This window comes from Dama dama, chromosome 11 (assembly GCF_033118175.1).
Source record: "Dama dama isolate Ldn47 chromosome 11, ASM3311817v1, whole genome shotgun sequence".
In the NCBI taxonomy this organism is placed as follows: Eukaryota; Metazoa; Chordata; class Mammalia; order Artiodactyla; family Cervidae; genus Dama; species Dama dama.
The window spans coordinates 11,010,379-11,026,801 of NC_083691.1; the positions used below are offsets into that span (position 1 = coordinate 11,010,379).

General features: G+C 37.4%; 1 protein-coding gene and 1 long non-coding RNA gene across 4 annotated transcripts in view; one reads left to right on the plus strand and one right to left on the minus strand.

The window, feature by feature from the left end:
• The window catches only part of NR6A1 (nuclear receptor subfamily 6 group A member 1), a 214,333-nt gene that overhangs the window by 42,250 nt on the left and 155,660 nt on the right, over nucleotides 1-16,423 (plus strand). The gene's annotated exons all lie outside the window — the stretch shown is intronic.
• LOC133064491 (uncharacterized) overlaps nucleotides 6,534-16,423 on the minus strand; it is a 51,127-nt gene continuing 41,237 nt past the window's right edge. The window contains exon 3 of the long non-coding RNA XR_009694642.1: nucleotides 6,534-9,976. This is a non-coding gene — a long non-coding RNA (uncharacterized LOC133064491). The remainder of the gene's footprint in view (nucleotides 9,977-16,423) is intronic.

Consider the following 16,423-nt stretch of genomic DNA (forward strand, 5'->3'; position numbering starts at 1 on the left):
AAATAGGAATAGCTCAGAAATTTAATAGGGGACTCATTACATGGATTGTAGAATTGTTAAGGAGAAGGTAAATTTTAGTCTGGAAGAAGATACACTGAACTGTTAACAGTGATGTCCTTGGGCAAATGGTATCACAGAGTAATATTCACTATTTCTGTTTTAATTTTTTAAAATTTATTTATTGGCTGCACCATATTTTACAGGGTCTTAGTTCCCAGTCCAAGAACCAAACCCTGGCCCTCGGCAGTGAAAGTGTGGAGTCCTAAGCATTGAATCACCAGGGAATTGACCTCAATTTTTTTTTTTTTTTAAATGAGGTTCTTATGTTAAGAAATGAGATACAGATTTTTAAAAAATCTACTGGCTCTCATTTCAGCTGCCAAGTTTCTAAGGCTATTCCGCCAAATTGAGCCACCCAGGCTACAGTTTCCCATTTAGATCACAGATTTTACATTCAGAATTCTCTTATCTTGAAATTGCTTTAAGGAATGACGATCAGTATCCTCAAGCATCAGGAGCTATCTTGAAGCTCAGGAACAGGGTAAAAGCTTAGAGCTTCTGCTTTCAGCCTTGCCTTCATTTAATCATGGCATCAGAATTAGCCTACTTTTTATCCTGCTGTCAAGAATGTAGGGAGCCTTAAGTAAGCTTCTCATATGAATTGTGCTGCCCTTGTGGTTGCCCATTTTATAGATAAGGAAACTGACAGTTTAACACTTTGCCAAGATCACACACACAGCAGTTAAGTGGCAAAACTGAAGCCTGTGTGATTCCAAAGCCAGTGTACCTTTTATCTTTTTAAAATAGTGGTATGATTTACATACAGTGAAATATTAAGTGTAAGATTTAAGCAGTTTTCACAAATATATGTACCCTTGTAATTCATGTTTCATCTAGATGTAGAACACTGCCATTCTTTCAGAAAATTCTCTTATGCTTTTTTCAGTTGATCATACAGTTTTGCCCCCAAGAAGCAGTAACTTCTGACTTCTGTTTTGATAGATTAGTTTGTCTTATACGTGGAATCATACACCTTGTGCTTTTTTGTGTCTAGTGTTTTTCAGCATAATGTTTTAGACTCATCCATGTTGTTGCAGGTGTTACTAATTCTTTTTATTGCTGAGTAGTATTCCATTGTCTGTATCATAGTTGATCTGTTCATCTGTTGATACCTAGTCTCTCTCTGGTTCCGGGCTACTAGGAATAAAGCAGCTATGAATATTCTTGTACATGGTTTTTGTGGATATATTTTTATTTCTCTTAAACATATCTAGGAATTGTTGGGTCCGATGCTAGCTTTATGTTAAACTTTTTATGAACTTGTCAGTTTTCCATATTGTGTATGCAGTTTGCAATTCCATTAGTATGCGTTCTAGTAGTTCCACATCCTTGCAGGTGTTTGGTGTTGTAAACTTTTAATTTTAATTATTCTAGTGAGCCAAAATGATGTGTGTTTAATTTGCATTTCCCTCATGACTATGTTGGTCACTTTTTCATACCCTTATTGGCCATCCATGTTTCCTTTTAGAAATGTCTATTCAAAATCTTTTGATAATTTAAGAAATCATGTTCTTTGTCCTGTTATTGAGTTGTGGATATTTTTTATTATGATACAAGACATTCATCAAGTATATATGTTGTGAATATTTTCTCCCAATCTGTGGCTTTCTCTTTTACTTTATTAAACATGATTTTTGATTAGCAAAAGTTTTACATTTTTATGAAGCTCCGTTTATTAATTTTTTTCTTTTATAATTAATGCCTTCTGTATCTTCCCTAAGAAATCTTGGCCTAACCTGAGGTTTCTAAGGTATTATTCTGCTTTCTACTAGAAACTTTATGGTTTTAGCTTTATTCAAGTTAGTTTTTTTTTTTTTTTTTGGTATGGTATAAGATAGGAATCAGAGTCTTTTTATATGAATATTTATGTTACAACACTTTTTGTTGACAAGACTTTCCCTTTGAGTTTTTGATAAGCTTGCTGAAAAATAATTTGATCTTCTTATGTATGATATACTTGTAGACTCTTATTTTCTTCTATAATCTATTTATAGTACCACAATATTTTGAGTACTATAGTTGTATAGTAAATCTTAAAATTCTCCAACTCCATTCTTCCTTTTCAGAGTTATTTTAGCTGATGTAGCTATTCTAGGGTTTTGTTTCAATCTCCTTATACATTTTAGAATCAGCTCATCAAAAAAACTTTTTTTTTTTTTTAAACAAAGCCTTCTGAGATTTTGGATTTCATTGATCTTACCAATTTGGAGAGACTTGTCATTTTAGAATTGAGTCTTCTAGTCTGTTAATTCAGTATATTTTCCCACTTATTTAGAACTTTATTTTTTCTCAGTGATGTTTTAAAAGATTAGCTTTGAGATCTTGTACCTCTTTCTTTTAACATATCCCTGAGTATTTTTTTTTAATGCTGTAGTAAATAATATTATTTTAAAATTTTCCATTTGGGTGTTGCTAGTATATAGAAGTGCAATTGATTTTTGTATGTTGAGACTGTTTCATACAATATTGTTAAATTTGTTTACTACTAATAACTTTAAAAATAAATTATTTGAGACTTTTTATGTGTGTGACTATGAATAAAGACGGTTTTACTTCTTTTTTGATGTTTATGACTTTTATTTTTCTTACCTTATAGCTAAAATATGGCTAAAATTTGCAGTCCAATAGTAGATTAAAATGTTGAGGACTACCTTCTAATCTTGTTTTTGATCTTCGAGGAATAGAGTTCAGTGTTTCACTATCACGTATGATATTAGCTATAGTGTTTTTTTTTTTAATTGTGAAATATGCAGACCAAAACATTTATTATCTTAACCATTTTTTTTTTCTTTTTTATTGAAGGAGAATTGCTTTACAGAATTTTGTTGTTTTCTGTCAACCATTTTTTTAATGTACAATTTAGAGTCATTTCTACACTCATACTGTTATGCAACCATTGTCACCACCATCCATACACAGGTCTCTCTTTATCTTGCAAAAATGAACCTGTAACTGTTAACAGTATTTCCCCATTCTCCAGACCCTGGCATCCACTGTTTTACTTTCTGTCTCTGTGAATTTGGCTAATCTAGGTATCTCATATAAGTGGAGTCACACTGTATTTGTCCTTTTGTGCCTGAGTTCTTTACTTAGCATACTATTTTCATGGTTGATCCATGTTGTAGCATGTCAGAATTTCCTTCCTTTTTAAGACCGACTGATCTTCCATTGTTTGTTGTATACCACATTTGTCTGTCCATACATCTGTTGATGGATCCTTGGGTTGCTTATACCTTCTAGCTATTGTGAATATTATGAATAATGCTGCTATGAATATTGAGTGTACAAATAGCTCAAGTCCCCATTTTCAATTCTTTTAGGTATATAGCCACAACTGGATTGCTGGATCATATTATAGTTCTGTTTTTACTTTTTTGAGGAAGCACCATATTGCTTTTTTCCACAGTGGCTCTACCATGTAAAGTGCCACGGGTTCTAATTTTTCTGCCTCCTCCTACTTTCTGTGTTTTTGATAGTATCACACATACCTTATTATGAGTGTGAGTATCTCATTGTGGTTTTGATTTGCATTTGTTTTGTTTTTTTAGTTCCATAAGTTCTTTATATATTATGGATTATCCCTTATCAAGTATATCATTTGCAGATATTTTTCTTCCAATTTATGGATTGCCTTTTCACTGTTGATTTTGTCCTTCATATACAGAATTTTGATGTATCGTTTACTTATTTTTTCTTTTGTTGTCTGTGTCATAGCCAAGAAATCATTGCCCAGTCCAATGCCAGGAATCTTTTCCCCTTTGTTTTCCTCTAAAAGTTTTATACATTTTGGTCTTTGATCTGTTTTGAGTTAATTTTTGGTTAGTGTGCTATAATGTTCATAGTCATTCTTTTGCATGTAGGTACTCCCTTTTTTCATCACTGCTGAAAAGATTGTCCTTTCCTCATTGAATGGTCTTGGCAACCTTGTTGAAAGTTATTGATCATATATGTGAGAGCTTATTTCAGGGCTTTCTATTCTGTTTCCTTTGTCTATATGTCTATCTGTATCCCACATTGTTTTGAGTACAGTAGCTTTATAGTAAGTTTTGAAATCTGGAAGTTACACATTTTTTGAGATGCACTTTATAAGCTTGAGGAAGTTCCTTTGTATTCCTAGTTCTCTAAAGGTGTTTAGCACAAATGGTGTCAAATTTTTCAAATACTACTTCTGCATCTGTTTAGATATTTAGACTGTTCATATGGTGAATTATACTGACTGATTTTTGAAAATTGAGCCAGCTTTGCAGTTCTGGGATAAGCCTCTTATGGTCATGATGTATTCTCATTTTTTTATCTTTATTTAACTCATCGTTTTGAACACAGTCGCTTTTCTTCGTGTGAATTTATAGTTTTTTGTGTAAGCTTAAACCAACTAACTGGTTTTGGTGTAGGCACTCTTCTTCAGATTTGAAGTCTCCACCTAGTGGTCTCTTCTGGAAGCCCAGTGGTGAGAACCTGGCATAATATATTGGCATGTATTCCCACTTTGTCCACTAGGTGGCAACAGGTCCTAACTGAAGAGCCAAGAGCAAGGAATTAGATTGAAAAATGAAAAACAATGCTTGTAGTTAAGTAGAACAGAAAACCAAGATTTTCTTAAAAGTAGTACTACTAGTCTTCAAGATCTGAGAGAAGGAATGAGCCTTTAGGTCATTCTAAGAAACTAATTGGAGTGGAAACTCTTTAATATAGTATCATGGGAATCCATTCTGCTGCCTGACTTCCATTGCCTCTAAAACTTCAAAATCTTAGCTTATTCAATAACTATACAGTTGCATTTTTTTTTTTTTTTAAATATTGGGAGAGGAAGAGGAATGTGATAGAGCTGACTATGAATGCAAAGGGATCTGAGTTTGGTGAGTCAGAGTAAGAAGGATGTGCTCTTATATGCAAGAGCTGACAATCTACTTCCATGGAAGCTGCAAGAAGAGGTGTTATTAGCTCCCTGCCATCCCTTGGGTCTAAGACGTCTTTCCTAGGATATGAAAAGACTTTTTTGAATGTTATAGTTGAAGATATGGGTTTTCCTTATAAAAATGGAAATTGGAACAACAGAAATTTTCCTGGATAAGGATTTGTTTAAGATAGTAGTGAAGGAACAAGGTCACTTAAAGGGATTTAAGATTCTAAGAAGCCCATAGGTAGAATTATCAGGCTGTGAAAATTAAAAGGTAATAGGTGGAGTGAGTTTCTAATGCTCCCTGAAGTAGTTGAGAAGAGATTTGAGAGGACACTAGGCTGAAAGCAATGTGACCTATTGCAGCTTGCTTGATAATGGCAACGATGCCAACTTTTTTGACCTCAGTGACTTAGTTAGCTTATGAACACAGCTGACTTAGGCAGGACCCCATTATCTACCTAACCTTTCTATTCCTGCTTTCCAGTTGAAAATAGTTCATTGACAATGAACTATTACATACAAATAAATTTGGAGGGAAGATGATAAGTGTTGATTAGCAGATGAGGTATGGTTCATATTTGAAATGGCATATACATGTCAAAGTCTAATTATAGTACTAGAAAATTTTAAAGTAAGGATACAGTTGATGTACTACCTAGCATACACAACATGTATCAAACTAATTTGAAAATGAGGATGCTGAATGAACTGTAATGAAGATTGAAAAGCTAGAATAACAGTAATTGGAAACTACCACATTCCCTTAACAGTGATAATGGGGTTCAGAGAACTGCAAGATTTCCAAGTGATTTTATGTTTGTGTTTGCAGTAGGATCTTTGGAACATTGTCACCCATTTTGTGGCATCCAGGCTTATTAGCAGAATGTTAAAGAATCTCTTGTTACTTTTAGTTTATAAACACCAAATTTTGTTGACAGTCCATTAAGTTACTAATAGCCTTTATTCATAAGTAGAAATAAATGGGACGTCAGTCACTCATAAAATGGATGAAAGTTGGATTAATATACCAAGAGGATTCTTTAAATTCATACCTTGAGAATCATGGGCCTACAAGATCGAGAAGGAAGAGGAGAAGGTAGAAAACAGCCACAGGCTAGTAAGAAGAAGCCTCAGTATTATGGCCTTTGGAACTAGGTGTGAAATTTTTTAAAAATGTATGTCTTCTATGACTTGAAGCAAAATCTGACCGTTATGTGGGTCTTCACTATGTGTATGCAGATGTTTATAATAGTAGCTCTAATACTGTTGATAGAATTACTACTCATGTGGTCAGTCCTGTGGACAGAAGCATTTGTTACATAAGTAACAACAACTGATTCTTCTAGGAATTGTTTTTCTGTATGTTGGATGGAGTAGACCTTTGTAATTGAGAAGAAAGTTAAATCCTTTGTTAAATGATTTTGTGCTGGGATTTTTGTTGATTTTCTTGGTGTTTGCACTGTTTAGCACCTCTGTTGTTCAGGAATTTTCAACATAAGTAAGATGCAATAAAAGCTAAGCTCTAAACATCATTTTCATCAAAATAATCTTAATTGTGAAATTTAGTCTCTGTCTCTATCCCTTTGTTTCTCTGTCTCTTTCTCTGTGTGAGAGGTTTTATTAGACAAAAATTTAAAATTAAAATGCCTTAATCCCTGTTTCCTAATAGTCATGATAATTTTGACTCTTAATAATCTTTCACCAAAAATACATCACATTTTCTTAAGCTTTATTAGTTAAGTCTGACCAGTTAGTTTCAATTTTTGACTTTTGTTTTCTCTTTTGAAATACTTTGGGTAAAAAATATCACTAAAAAAACAAGCCTCATAAGCACCATTGGTAAATTAGTGGAAATGATCCTACAAATGCAGGTGAAAGATAGCAGGGTAATTTGAAAAGCTTCAAAAATACAGTGGGACTGGAAGAAAGTTTGGAAGAAATAGGTGTTGATTGGGAGTTGATACGGCTGCTCACACGTTAGTGATGTACTGCTGTCATGTGAGAAGAATGCTGCCCAGCAGGAGTTACTCTCGATTAGTTTTCTTGATACACTTGGTGCCATTTAGATCCTAATGATGAGTGATATGATTTTTACCTATTGTTCAGTATGCACAAGTTCAATCAAGGTATTACAGAAGAGAGCTCCTTTAGTGGGGCTTGCTGTATGTCAGATTCTGTACTAAGCACTTTATTCTCACCTTTTATAATTCCCATCACAACCTTATGTAGTAGATGGTAGTTCCCAGATGAGAAGCTAAGACTAAAAGGTTAAGACCACACTGCCTTTCATTGCCCTTTTCATCATAACCAGAGAAAACTTTAGAGCTTAGATAATATGATCTCATCTTAGGGGGTTGTAAAGAAACTTGGTAGAGTCAGAAAAACATGAGTTGAACACAAGAAGCTGTATTATGGTGAAATAACACACTAACGTGTAAACAATTGTTGGTGTCTGGGAAATATAGACTGGTAGCAAGGGAGGAAAACCAGGAGTGTTGACTGGAGTAGTTAAGCTGCAAGAAAGACACTCTTCTTAAGCTAGTTTAAAATGAGGATATTGGTGGAGAATACAGGGTTTCTCTTGGAGATGAAGGAGGGAGCATTCAGTTGGATTTCATGAAGGAGCAAGATCAGGATTCTTTTCGAATATCTCTGTGGAGGCTTATTGCTGTTTCTCTGGTGCTTCTGTTTCACATTTCTCTTCTCCTTCAGACTGATAACTCTTTGCTTCTGTGTCCATGATAGAAAATGGCTGCCCCTTCTCTGCCCTGACTTGTCTTATCTTTCTAGCACCCGTGCTCAACACAGACTGACATTTGTGTTCATATCTTAAATACTCAGGAAAGAAGTTAAACCCAGCTTGGAGTCCAGGTATCCGTTTACCTGGGACTATGGCCACTGACTGTTCAGCAGAAGTTGCTGGTACATTCTAAGGAGAATGTAATAGAGCAGATGAAATTTCTGATACGATAGCTTCAGTCAGGAAACAGGTAGCATGGAGATTGTAGAAACTCCCCATTAAGTCTGGTATTAATGTTTGAGGGACAGTGCAAAGAGGCAAATTCAGGGGCATAGTTTATTAGGAACTTGATAGCCCTGGGGTGGCAGAGGAGGGGATCTGGGAACTGTAGTGAGAACCCAGGCATTAGGTGGTGCTTGAAGTTTGGCAAGTGGAAAAGATACTTTCAAACCACCCTGTTATTGGCTGGGAGTGTAAATATAATGGACTTAATTGCAGTGGCCAGGACTGGTTGTAGCCCTCAGTGTAACTCACTGCATAACACCTGTTTGGTACCTACCTGCTGATAAGATCCAAGATCTTAGGCATGACTGGCTCTGGGGCTGGTTCAGGTTGTATATACACATAGATGGTACTCGTGGCTCCCACAGGTACAGCTTTCCAAAGTGGGAACTGAAGAAAGGTCTTTGATATTCAAGTTGCTGTATTGTTGCCTTTGGAATTTGAAAACCGTTTCAGTAGTCCTGAGTGACTTTCTTCCTCTGTCTTCGTCAGGAAGTTTTTCCTCCCAAGTGTATTTTGGGATTGAGTTGTGTTTGAGCAGTTTATTATGGCACTTGGGTCTAGGAAAATAAATTTGATTTCAAGCTGACTGTTAGGCTTCATCAAGATTAGGATTTTATCACTTGTGAGATTTGTGAAAACATAGGAAGAGATTCATTTTCTGGCATAAGTGAGTGAAAAGGTGAACGAATCTTGTCCCCCCAAAAGCAACTATAAAGCTGAATAAGACTATCAACAACCACCACCACCACCATAGGCTTATAACGAATTGAGAAGTAATCAGCCAACTTACCATAGGTCACGTTTATTGAATATGCCTTGCAGAACATACACTGTTTTCAAGTACACATGAAGCTGTTTCTAAGAGTGTCCTGGGCCATAAAATAATTCTGATAAAGTGAAAGTTAAAAAGCCCTGCCTGATCATCTGAGTAGACACAAGAAAAACATTTGGCAAAATTCAGTACTCATTCATGATAAAATCTGCCAACAAACTGGGAGTAGAAGGCAGCTTCCACAACTTTACTAGGGACATCTATGAAGAGTCTAAAGCTAATAATACTTAATTGGTGAACTACATATGTCTTTCCCCTAAGATTAGGAATAATGTGCTCTTACTACTTCTTTTCATCATTCACTGGAGGTTCTAGCTAGTGCAGTAAGGTGAAGGTTAGGGAGGAATGTATCTAAATTGGAAAGGATTAAAATTGTTTTTGTTCATAGATGACATAATCCTATGTTTAATCCTAAACAATTCACAAAAAAACCCCAAAACAAATAGAGTTAATTTAGTTTAGCAAGGTCACAGAATACCAGATCAATATACCGAAATCTGTTGTATTTTCGTAACTATCAACAATCCAAAAAATGAAAGGGAGAAAATAGTTCCATTCATGATTACATCAAAAGAATTAAATACTTAAGAATAAATTTAACAAAAGAAGTATAAAATATGTACACTAAAAACTAAAATATTTCTGTGGAAAGTTTAAAAGATCTAAATAAATAAGAGAGGCTTCCCAGGTGGCACAGTGGTAAATCCACCTGCCAATGCAGAAGATGCAGTTTGATCTCTGGGTAAGGAAGATCCCCTGGAGAGAAGGGAATGGCAACCTACTCCAGTATTCTTGCCTGGAAAATCCCATGGACAAAGGAACCTGGCAGGCTACAATCTATGGGATCGCAAGGAATCGGACGCGACTGAGCATGCAAACATAGAGTGTGGCTCTGATGGACCGTCTAGGCTGGTGACACAATATACAGAAAAATGCCTGCATTCAGACCCAGGTTACAGGTTAGTAACCTCCGCTAGACAACGTGCAAACATGTGCTTCTGATTAACCAGTACGTGCGAGTTTGGGGAGTGAGGGAATCTTATCTGCTGAAGGTAGCGATAAGCCATGGAGTAGTGCCATCACAGACCAGGATGCACTGGGCTGTGCCCTGTGTGCAGCGCATTTCCCACTGTGTTCTCTCTGAGGCCTCACAGCAATCCTGTGGAGGTAGGAGAGGTATATTTAGTCTCTGTAGGTCTAAGTCTTAAGAACGGCTTAAGATGTGATTCACTTGTCCAAGAACACATAACCATGGGAGGGTTGGAATTAAAATCAGGTTTTCTAACTCCACACTATCCCAAACCATCTATTTCTTTTTTACTGTACTGTTTTGCCTCAACTCTTTAATGTCGTCCCTCAGTATCCACAGGGAGTGGATTCCAGGACCGTCCTTGGACACTAGAGTTTGAGGATGCTCAAATCCCTTGTAGAAAATGGTGTAGTATAGTTGGTCTTCCATATCTTAGATATGGAGGACCCATTGTACTGGGAAGAGAAGAGAAAGGGGTGTGTGATTTTGACTGATTTGGACGTATTTTTCAGTAGATTTAGTTAGTCTGAAGAGTAGGAGGGAAGTTGGGCTACAGTGTAAATTCAGAGGTTCTATAGCAAGTATAATTTTGCTGGTATCTGGTGGATACTAAAATTATACCTGTGTTGGAACTGTAGTTCATGGCCCAGATGGCTTGAAGGTATCCTGTGCTTACTTCAGGGAACTTCCTGAGTTATAAATGTTAACTGTGCCCTAAGTCATAAGGGAATTCATTTGGCATCCATTTATTGAGTGTTTATTCCATTACAGGCCCCTTTCAAGATTTGAGATCACAAGGTCCAGTTAGATCCTATTGAGATACAGCCTCAGTAGGAGAGGAATACAGAAGCAGGCTGGAATGTATGTTGTCATTTTCATTCTCTGCCCTCCAAGGTGACCACTTAAGCCATGGACCTGGCACCCTTTACTTTCTACTAACCCTGCAGCTGTGCTTTCTGCAGGTACTCTTTCTTAATAAAAATAGTCCATCTTTTCTTCCTTTCCCACTGTGGATTCTTCCATATGCCTTTCAGCCAAACGTAGGGAGATATTGCATCTAAAAGAAATCTGTGCTTTTTAAAAAAAGACATTCAAGTAAATTTTCTTAATTATTGAAATATTGCTTATTTATTGCTAAACACGGAGAAGGCAATGGCAACCCACTCCAATACTCTTGCCTGGAAAATCCCATGGACTGAGGAGACAGGTAGGATGCAGTCCATGGGGTTGCGAAGAGTCAGATATGACTAAGCGACTTCACTTTCACGCATTGGAGAAGGAAATGGCAACCCACTCCAGTGTTCTTGCCTGGAGAGTCCCAGGGATGGCGGAGCCTGGTGGGCTGCTATCTATGGGGTCGCACAGAGTCGGACACGACCGAAGCGACTTAGCAGCAGCAGCAGCATTGCTAAACACTTCGAAGACATAGATGAGTTATAAATAATAAACATAAAAATCACCTTTATTCTACAGCTTAAGAGATTTCAATTGTTAACCCTTTTCCTTCTAGTCTGAACTTCCAATCTGCTTTTTACTTCCTATCAACCAATGCACACTTGCACATATACACACAAGTACACACACACACACACATACACAAGATGTTAGTATTTTGTTGTGGTCGGTTTTGTGTGAAATATTTTATATGTATTCTTATTCCTCAAGTAGCCCTTTGAAGTAAATAATATATCTCGTGTTTACATGCATGTGTGCTAAGTCGTGTCTGACTCTTTGTGACCTATGGACTGTAGCCTGCTAGGCTCCTCGGTCCATGGGATTCTCCAGGCAAAAATACTGGAGTGGATTGCCATACCCTCCTCCAGGGGATCATCCCAACCCAGGGATCGAACCCGTGTCTCTTACATCTCCAGTATTGGCAGGCAGGTTCTTTACCACTAGTGCCATCTGGGAATCTGACCCCTGTTTACAGATGACATATATTTAAAGAGGATAAGTGACTTATCAGGTTCACATGGTTGATAAGTAATGGAGCTGGTGGAGTTTTCCCTCTCATTTATCCTAAGGACTTTACCACTCCCTTCCAGAAATCTTATTTTCATCCGTGACTGTCACTCTCAAATTCTATTCTTCAAGAATGTTGGTAATTTTTAAAAGTTCCTGCCTTCTTCTTCAGCCTTGCCTCATGCCCTCTTCTGTGTGCTTCAGCCACACTTTCTGTTTCTTGATAGCACTATGCTCCTATGCTCCTGAACACACGCCACCTGTTCCTCTGCTTGGAATGGTCACTGTGCCCGGGTATTATAGTTCACCCAGGTAATTATACTTATCCTTCAAGTCTTAACTTGCACATCATTTCCTTGAGGTCACTTTCTGGACCTTTCTGACCCCTAAGGCTGACTTGGTCTCTTATTTGCTCCCACAGTACTTTGTTGTTATCGTTCGCAGAACTTTTCGCCATTAGAACGATTTGTTCATTAGAACTTGGTTTGCCGCTTTCACTCTGTACTTTTGTTCCCTTTGTGTCTCCAGGCTCCTCTTGCAGTCCAGGTACATGGTAGATGTCCAGTAAAAATGTGTTATCTCTGTTTTCTTCCTGAGCTTGACTCATTTACTCTCAACTCCTTGCTTGCAAATCACAGATTTGAATCCTCTGTTCAAAAAATGAACTCCTCTTCCTTCTAGTCTGAAATTACTCATTTCTTAGTGTACTCCAGGCTCCTATTCTAGTCAGGAAAGTTTGGCACCATTCTTGGCTCCTCACGATTTTTTCTGTTTGAGCCAGTTCCTTGGAAGGTGGCTCATGTCCTTTGAACTGGAAAGATAGCCATATCATTTTAAGTGAAATAAGGTTATGGAGAATTATGTGTAACTTGTGATATTTTCTCTAAACATAAATACATGTATTTTAAATCTCTCTGAGACATCTGGAAAGATAATACACTGAGTAGAATGATTGAGGGGGCCAACTGGTGGACCTTAGTTTTCTCTCTTTTGTAGAATTTTCAGTGATTCCATAGGACCAAAAAAAAAAAAAATTCAAAAAGCAACCTAAACCAACAGCTTAAATGCCTTTTTGAGATATCCTTTTCATTCTGTCTATTTCTGCTGCCTCACTTTCAGCTTAGCTCTTTTGTGCAACAGATTTCTATTTCTTTTTGTTTCTTTCAGGGTCTTTTCCCTTTCTCCTACTTCATCTGCTTGGTGAATCTTCCCTAAGTCTTGCTTTCATTATTGCCTTTCAGAGCTCAACACCAGTTTTAAACTTTTCTGCCTGGCTCACAAGGCTGTCTGTAATTTATCCTTTTATTTTTTCAGTGCTGCTCTTCATGACACCTTAACAGTCTCTGAACTATTCTCCTCTTGTCCCCTATAGATGCTGCATGTTTTCTCTGTTGCAGATATTTTCTTATAAGTCTCATCTGTAGGAAACACCCTCAGACTCACATAATTGTCTTTCTTCCTGTGTGTGGGTGTGCTCAATTGTGTCCAGCTCTTTGTGTTGCTGTTTTGGTGCTGTTGCAGGAGGAGATGAGTGTGTGTCCTTCTACTCCGCCATCTTGAACTGGAAGATACTTGTCCTTGTTACATGTTAGTCACCCAATTTTTTTTGTAACTTAAAAATGTTATTTATAAGCCACTAAATTGATTTCAAAACCTACCAAAGGGGCATCCTGAACTTTGAAAGATATATAGGGGAGAAATCTGAGGCTCAGAGAGGTTATGATTAGTCCAGTGTCACATAGCAAGGAAGTATCAGAGCTGGTACTTAAACCATTGTTTCTAAAGCCCTTACTTGTTACATTGTATAGCTTTTCTAGTGATGATAAAGTTCAGTGAATCTGAACAAAAATAAAACACCTTCAGTTCAGTTCAGTTCAGTCACTCAGTCGTGTCCGACTCTTTGCGACCCCAGGAATAGCAGCATATAACCTTTAATAATGATTATGTATGTGTGTGCTCAGTCTCTTCGTGATCCTGTGGACTGTAGCCTGCCAGGCTCCTCTGTCCATGGGATTCTTTAGGCAAGAATACTGAAGTGGGTTGCCATGCCCTTCTCTAGGGGATCTTCCCGGCCCTTGAATTGAACCCGTATCTCCTGCATTGGCAGATGGGTTCTTTACTTCTAGCGCCACCTGGGAAGCCCCTCCCTTCCTGAAGCACTTGGTTTTATCCAATAGAAACTAATAGAGGGTTTTGGTGACTGAAATGTGCAATTTTTTCATTGGCATATGTAAAGACAACTGATTCTCTGGGTAAATAAATAGCATGCTTGTTTAGTTGTACATTTTTCAAAGAACACATCAGACCTTCTTTTCTAACATTTTCAGAAACTTTGGAAATAATTGGTGGTTGAAAGTAAATGCCTATAAAATGCATGGCATCCTGAAAAACAGCAGTATGTGATATATCTCTTATGTGACCACCAGTATGAAAGAAAGAAAACTTTTTGATTTCTGTGAAGGCTTCATGGGTGGGACAGTTAAATCTGTATTTAACTTTGTTCATTCATTAGGTTTTTTAGGTAGGTTTTAGATTTTGAGAGCTCATAAATATATCTATTTGTGTAAAATATCAGACACAATTTGATGTGTTTGGCTGCCACAACATGGTGCAAAGTTGTATTTACTCTGAAAAGAGATACTCAGTAACAACATAAGTATACCTTTTCTGTACTCAGAAGACCAGTGGCAGTATCAAATGGCAGCAGAGAAGTTTGGGCAATAGTTGAAAGTGGATGACATGAAGTGTGGTGGTTGGAAGCCGATGTTAAGTTGGTGGACTTGGCTTTGCTTCACACCAGCTTTCCATGGGGCAAAATACCTGGTGAACTTGTTATAATAAAATACAGATTACAGGACCCTACTTCTGATCTGGAGTAGAATTTAGGAATTTGCATTTTTAAAAGAAACTGTAGATGATTCTGATATACAGCCAGTTTTAGGAAACATTGGCCTGAACCTCATATTTTTCCTGAATTTTTTCCAATTTTCTTTTGGCTTTGATTTTTCTTTTTAGGTCTTGTCTCAATACATCTGCATTTCTCCTTCCTTCCTACCCATGGGGGGAAAAATTTCAGAAGGCTGAGTTGACAAGCCTCTTCTCCTACTGCCTTATTTGATTTGACCACCACCACTACCATGAGAATATATCTCGGACTTAAGTGTATGATAAATTATTCATGACCAAAGTGCTTGTTTTCCTGTCATTATCATGAAAGATTTAGTGGCTCATCTCATCTTATTTTAAAGGATTCAGAGTTGATAGTACATTTTAATTTTTGTTAAGAGAAATGTGAATCTTCCATCTCACTTGTTTTTTTTCTCTTAACTTGAGGAATGTGGCTTGCAAAGCTCAGAATGAATGGACCTTATAATTTTGGTCAAAAGAGAATATTTAAATATATTTGTGGCTTCCCTGGTAGCTCAGTGGTAGAGAATCTGCCTGCCAGTGTAGGAGACTCAGGTTTGATCCCTGATCCGAGAAGATCCCACATGCTGTGGGGCAACTAAGCCGTGCGCCACAGCTACTAAGCCTGTGCTCCTCAACAAGAGAAGCCACGGCAGTGAGAAGCTCAAGTACTGTGACAGAGAGTAGTCCCCACTTGCCACAGCTAGAGAAGAACCCTTGCACAAAGATCCAGCAACAAAGACCCAGCACAACCAAAAATAATAAATAAAAGAATAGAGAATATATATTTGAACAGTAATAACCAAGGTGTTCATACTAAGGCATACTACATAGTCATTTAAAAGAATGAGTGCAGTATAATAAGATTGTTTTGGAAGGCTGTCTATATTGTATAGCTGAGTGAATAAAGCAGATTGTGTGGGAATAAGTTACAAACAATCCTAATGGAGGTGATGGAATTCTAGCTGAGCTATTTCAGATCTTAAAAGAGGGTGCTGTTAAAGTGCTGCACTCAGTATGTCAGCAAATTTGGAAAATTCAGCAGTGGCCACAGGTCTGGAAAAGGTCAGTTTTCATTCCAGTCTCAAAGAAGGGCAATGCCAAAGAATGTTTAAACTACTGTACAGTTGCCCTCATTTTACATGCTAGCAAGGATATGCTCAGAATCCTACAAGCTGGGCTTCAACAGTACGTGAACTGAGAAATTCCAGATTGTCAAGCTGGATTTAGAAAATGTAGAGGAACTAGAGATCAAATTGCCAACATTCATTGGATCTTGGGGAAAGCAAGGGAATTCTAGAAAAACGTCTGCTTCATTGACTACACTAAAGCCTTTGACTGTGTGAACTACAACAAACTGTGGAAAATTCTTAAAGAGATGGCAGTACCAGACCACCTTACCTGTTGTCAAGAACCGGACATGGAACAACTGACTGGTTCAGAATTGGGAAAGGAGTATGACAGGGCTATATATTGTTACCCCGCTTATTTGACTTCTGTGAAAAGTACATCATGGAGAATGCCATGCTGGATGAATCCCTGGTTGGAATCAAGATTGCTGAGAGAAATATCAGCAACCTCAGACTTGCAGATGATACTGCTCTAGTGGCAAAAAGTGAAGAGGAATGAAAGAGCCTCTTGATGAAGTTGAAAGAAGAGAGTGAAAAAGCTGACTTGAAACTCAACATTCAAAAAACTAAGATCATG